The sequence below is a fragment of the Thunnus albacares genome, chromosome 16 (assembly GCF_914725855.1).
Source record: "Thunnus albacares chromosome 16, fThuAlb1.1, whole genome shotgun sequence".
NCBI lineage: Eukaryota > Metazoa > Chordata > Actinopteri > Scombriformes > Scombridae > Thunnus > Thunnus albacares.
The window spans coordinates 30,287,325-30,293,737 of NC_058121.1; the positions used below are offsets into that span (position 1 = coordinate 30,287,325).

Below are 6,413 nucleotides of genomic sequence, written 5' to 3' on the forward strand. Positions count from 1 at the left end.
TTGTGTGTTTTTTGGTCTTTTTATGTTCTTGTGTTCTTTGGGGTCTCCTGGTTTGCACTTCTGTTTAGTCCTTCTGTTCATATGGGTCTTGTTATATTTGGGTGGTGGGTTTGGACTGCCTTTTGTTGTTTAGCCTGGTGTGTTGTGTACTTTAGTTTAGGTTCATGGTAGCACTTGGACAGGTTGGTGTGGGTTGTATTTAGAATATTGTGTTTTCTGGGTTTTAGTTTTGTTATTGTGTTTCCCTTGTGTGTTCATGTACTCCTCCTCACCTGCCCTGCTTCACCCTCGTTAGCCCTGCTCTGCTTCCTGTGTTTCCTCAGCCAATCACTCCCAGCCTGCCCTTGTGTCTCGTCACCTGTTCCCCATCCCTTGATTAGTTTAGTCTGGTATTTAAGGTCTGGTTTTGAGTTGAGTCTTCCTGGGATCATTCGTTTAGTTTCGTCTGCTAGTTCTGTTCAGCTCTGTTTGCCTGTTCTTGACCATCCACAATTAAAGGAGATTTTCATCAAATCTGCATTCCGGCCTCTGCGTTTGGGTCCACTCCTGCTTCCCCAACCTGACAGATCTGATCTTCCCTGGACACAGTCTCCTCACACATGATCTCCTGCTATGAAGCCTTTGACAGCAGGACATCAGGCCTCAGTGATGTTGGTGGAGACCAAGAAAAACAACATGACAGAGGCCTGTACTACAAAGCAAGTTCAACATACCCAGGATATCTTTTCATTACCTAGCTTCACTGAACCTAACATTAGCTGTCCAGATAACCAGTACTACGAAGCTGGTTATCAACTGCTCAGTCAACCCGGGGTTTTCCTGCTACGAGCGCGATCATGTGACAGAGGTGGAGTTTTTAAATAAGAGTGACATCATCAGAACCATGAATGAAGTACTTCATGATATGAGATGAAACCAAGAACCTACAGAAAACTTCTGTTTTACCAACAGCCAAAGGTCATATTCAACAAAGTGAAATGTAAACGATCTTGTAATCATACAACAGAATAAGAAGATGTAGAAACACTAGCAATAATTTCTACATATTAAAAGTAGGCCACAGCTTAAAATACATGTAGGAATTATTATATATGACTTAAGTATAGAGAGAGTATTTTTTGCTATTTAGTTGGATGATGAAGAAACCATCTGAATATGTCACATAAAAAAACTTAAAAAGTAACATCAGACTGTTTCTGCTACTGAAGCAAAGAGTGGAAAAGTAGTTAATAACTGATGAGTCTATCTGACTGAAATGTTGCTTTATAATCATGGAGCCAATTAACAGTGTTGATTATTTCTTTTAATAAAAGACAAGCTTTGGTTTTTATTTCCAACTATCATCACACAGGTGTCTCATGTTATTCTGAGCTGCAGTGATAGAATCAGAGTGTAAAATCATCCACACTGTCAACTGTCACTCCAGGGATAAAGTCAACTTTGTACAATTAACACGCAGCTAAAATCATCATCAGGTGTTTAGTGTTTTGAACGATCTCTCCGTTTGTTAGAAGCTCTGTTTTAAAACCAGAGTGGAAACAGAAAGTCTGAAACTATAAAATGTTTCTACTGACCTATAATAATGTATATATTGTTCTTTTTTACTTGTCACTTTATTGTAACTCAGGACTTTTGTCCATGTCGGGATCCTGTAGGAATGATGACTCCATTGATCTGATTGGTCAGTGGTCGGAGTGTTGACAGGTTGTGATCCGATCATATAAAGTTAACTGCTCAGCATCAGTTACCATGGTGATGAACCCCGGTAAGAAGTGAACCGGCGACGTAGGACTGAAAACCCAGACTTAAACCTGAAGTTACCTCGATAACCCCAAATCCTGCTTCATAGTACAGGCCTCTGGTCACAATGTCAGTCACCAACAACAACCTGTAGTTAGTTTGAGTGACAGCTGCCATCTAGTGGTCGTAGTAACTGTGAGGTGGAGCAGTGGTGCAGTTCAGCTGATGTTTATATATGTGGACAGATTTCCTCATTCAGAGGAGGAGGCTGGATGGAGGCTTTAACCCAACAATGGACTTTGACACAGGAGACCATAACTACGATGGTTATGATGGTTGCCATGACGACAAAGGTGGTCTAACTTTAAGGAAGTAGTAACTTTAACCCACCACATGTTTCTCTATTCTTAAAAAAGTGATTATTTTAACCCAAACCATCATCTTTCCTTAAACCTAACCAGACCTGAACCATGAAACATCATTATAGTTTAACAGTGATGTGTGACGGTTTTATAAAACACAGACAGATGATGTCGTCCTGCTGATTACTGCTGATAGAGACGCCAGATTAGAAAACACTGCTATGTGTCGTTCTGGAGTCACATGATCAAACCACTGGTTGTTTAATTTGGAGGAGTTGTAAAAACAGTATCAGTCACTAAGGTCAAGAATTAATTTTTACATCCATGATATGTCTTCTTATGAGAGTTGGATAATAACAGACACAAACATTTTACAGTCTGACCTCTGATCAGCAGACTGATGTCCATGTTTGAAGGTAATAGGTCGATCGATAGAGCTAGTTCTCTAGTTAAAAAGTTTGGTCTGTGGTGCTGGATCCTTGTGGTATTTTGACCAAAGCATACAGCATACATTTTATTATTATTTGTGTTAACTTGTGGAAAAGGGTATAATATGGCCCCTTGAAAATCTAAAAAAAAAGACCTTTAGATAAAATAACGCTGAAAAGAATTTTACATTTTAATGTTGATAACAGCTGCGTTAGGAAGAGAAAATCAATGACTGCTCTATTCTTACCATCGATCAGCTGAGGGGTGTTCATGTTTGAAGGTATCAGATCGATCCATAGACCGGTCACTCTTCATGGACACACAGCTGGGTTCAGGTCCAGCAGAGTCTGGTCTGTGCTGCTGCTCTGGGCTTCAACACAACACACACAGAGCTTTGAGTGTGAATAATGATGGTGGAGTGATGTGAGTGGAGAACAGTGATGGACAGTTAGAGATCCTCATCTCACCTCTGAGCTTTGGTCTGGCTGTCATGTTCCCCACACAGAGAGCTTTTAGAGGGAGGGACTCCCTCCTCTCTGTCCTCACACTGATCCATAGCAGAGAAACACCTTCACACAAACACAACAACAAGCTCATTCATTACAACAAGCTGCACATCACAGAGCCACACTGCTGTCTATCACACTGTCATTCTTTATTCTACCACCAGATGGAGCCAAAGTCAGTAATTACTTTAAGATTTCCACTGTGGATACATGTTGAAGAAACTGCATTAACTATATTCCTTTTTATACAGTTGTATTTTTGTCCACTAGAGACTCATATGCAGCAAGTTATAGTTCACTTCTGTTTAAAAACTGATGACATGATATATTTTTATTCAGCTGTGTGGCAGAAAGAAGAAAATACTCACCAGGTGAATTCAGATCCACATCTGGTCACAGAGTCGTTCTACCTTCACCTGTAGAGGAAACACAGAGAGAAGCTGCAGCTGATTCTCCTTCATCAGTCCTTCATCATCAATCTGAGGACGCTGTCACGCTCTCATAACTTCACAGTCAAAGTCCAAAACCATAAAGATGATATTAAACCAGTGAACCTTGCAGCAGAGTTCAGCTCCAAACACACAGGAGGAACCTGCCAAGACTCTCTGTGAGGACATTAAACAATCTCACAGTGCCGCAGTATTCTGATTTACCTGGAAACTGATGTTCATCTGTCCACAAACTAATGTCATTGTTGTCTGTCTGATGTGGACAAAAAGGAGCAAAACATGTGGAATATTTAAACAACTGAAAGCTTTAACCCTTCCTTCACCAAAATACATTATCTCCACTTTGTCATGAAACTGCTGCCCAGCAATACTGTTGCTGATGTATTTGCAGCAGATTTTACTGTTTTATGATCAATTAATTAACTGACTACAAAGCATTTATTTAAACAACATGATTTACTTTTAATGATATTTTTAAAGGTAAATATTTATTAATATAACATGTAAAAATCAGTATCATTGTACATTAACCCTTTAACACCCAGTGTCAGTTGTGTTCTGTACTTTATATTTGGGGAAAGTTTTCTGTTTGAGAATGACTGTAATGACCAAACACATGAATCTGATCTATTGATGAACATATTACATGTTTTATTCATTAATATTCATTAATATTTTCATTAAACCAGAAGTCTGAGCTGGATATTATTCTTCTCCATATTCTTATGTAAAATAGACTAATTATCTCGTTAATTAAGCATAATTAACAGACCACCACAAAGTGGAGCCTCAACATGAACCACAGAATTAAACAAACAAACATTTGAAGAGGTTGAATTTCAGTTTCAGCAAAACGAAGCTTTTCTTGTTTTTTCTGTAGTTTTGTTCATTCCACCAAAGCACAGAGTTTCAACAAGTTTAGACCTTTTTTGGACCAATAAGATGCAATTTAAGATCTATTTCACATCCAAACTGACAAAAAGTACAAAGGATATGAAGGAAAATCAAAGTCCCAGAATTACTTGTAAAGTTAATCAGTTAATTAACCTAATTTAAGTGTTTTCTACTGCGGTCAAACCAGCCGCCACGTTACTTCCTCCTGCGCAAACACGTGTTTTATTACGGTAATGAGGTTTTTCCACTTTGAGGAACTGAAAAATGCGTTGATAAAACACAGTTTGCTGTCGCTTTAAAAACAAACAAACAAACAAACTCTATTTATCGTTCTAAATACCAAACCAGTTTCACTGGCTCTGAATTTCCAGAATGTTTCACTGATGAATAAAACAGAATAAAATCCCTTCAAACATATTAAACACTAAAACAAGATGTTCAACTCAGAAGTTTATTGAAAGGAAACTGAATGTTTCTAATCACTAACTCAACTTCAGACACTCTACAGCAGTAAACTGATGCACATCAGCCTGCAGACCCGTATTTGATGAGATGTGGTCTCAGGGATCCCCATCAGGTTTCCATCAGGTTTTCATAATAAACTGAGTGTGAAACCTTGTTAAGAGACGTCAAACAGTTTCTATAAATTAAACAGTTTTACAAAACATCACAATATGATTTAGATCATTAAAGCTGGTTAAACAATGTTAAACCTGAGTTCTGCTGTTCTAAAACTCACAAAACCACCTTCAAAGTCTAACAACTCAACACAGAACAAACAGTCTGGATGAATGAAATGTCCTCACAACAACTATCGAACTCCAGTCCCACCAGTTTGTGTTACACACTGGTTCTAGTGGGAGTTATTCTCAATAGCACCACTAGCTAGATAGTTGTAATGTTATACAAGAATAAATAATCATAACTTCAAAAGCAGATTATTTAACCAACATTATCTCAAATCAAGCACTATTTTAATGCAGAAGGTGATTTTTGTTCCTCGAGACTTAAAAGGACCATTTTAGTGGAGACCAGATCTGACTGTGACCCCCCTCAGAGTAAACCTGCACCTCTCTGGATGAGACAATAATCATAATAATGAAAGCAGAGATCATTACACAGTGATGCGTCCTCATATTTAAAATTAATTCCATCTAAAGTCTGACTGGAACTGAAACTAAAGTAAAGTATTCTGTAGAGTCTGAACGACATTTAACTGTTAGTTAATCAGACTCTTTGGTTCTGTGAGGAGAAGCTTCGCTCTGATCCATCAATCAAATCTCTGATCTTTATCACTTGTTTTAGCAGTTAATGAGAATATTAATGATTATTGATATAAGCTGCTTAAATATACTCACCTGACTGACTGTACGATGATAGTTTATTTGCTCTAAATGAATAATAACGATGCATCGCTGCATTGATCAGGTTCCTACACATGTTGGTTTCGTTTTGTAGTTTTGTTGCCGCGTGATCAATATAAATACTTCACAAAAACACATTTAAAAGCGAGACTGAAGTTAATAAAAGTAATGTCCTTTTAAAACATTTTAAGGCCTAAAATTCAGATTATTGGACTTCAGACTTTTTAATGAACCCGGAAACCCTGAATGCAGCCAACAAATCAACATAACTCATCACTATAACAACCATCTCTACTGTTATCAAATCATTTTAACACAAACATGATGAAAACTGTTGGTTACGTTACCTTTAGATGCTGAAAATCATCTGAATCAAGCTGATGAGTGAAGATGACGTTAATCAGCAGCTTCAACAGGAAACTAACCAGAAGAGGAACAAACATGTAACTGACAGGAAGTTTTTTTTAAACCTTTATTTAACCAGGAAGTCTCTTGACATTAAAATCAGGGAGACCTGGTCATGATAACACAACATTAGAAGGTTACAAACATTATAAAATACAGCATGTCAAAAACAGATGAGATTTTTAAGTACTTAGGGTCTGTTGATTCTCAAACAGTCTCAACTCTCTGTATTCATCTTTAATCTGAAGTGTCTTTAAGGAAATC

The 6,413-nt window shown here is 37.7% G+C and overlaps 1 long non-coding RNA gene across 1 annotated transcript; it reads right to left on the reverse strand.

The window, feature by feature from the left end:
- Positions 1-3,076: 3,076 nt before the first annotated feature.
- On the reverse strand, positions 3,077-6,195 carry LOC122999501. The gene is made up of 3 exons (XR_006407742.1): positions 6,092-6,195; positions 3,406-3,453; positions 3,077-3,100 (listed from the first exon to the last, which is right to left on the reverse strand). It is a non-coding gene; the product is annotated as an uncharacterized LOC122999501 (long non-coding RNA).
- Between the last annotated feature and the right edge of the window lie 218 nt (positions 6,196-6,413).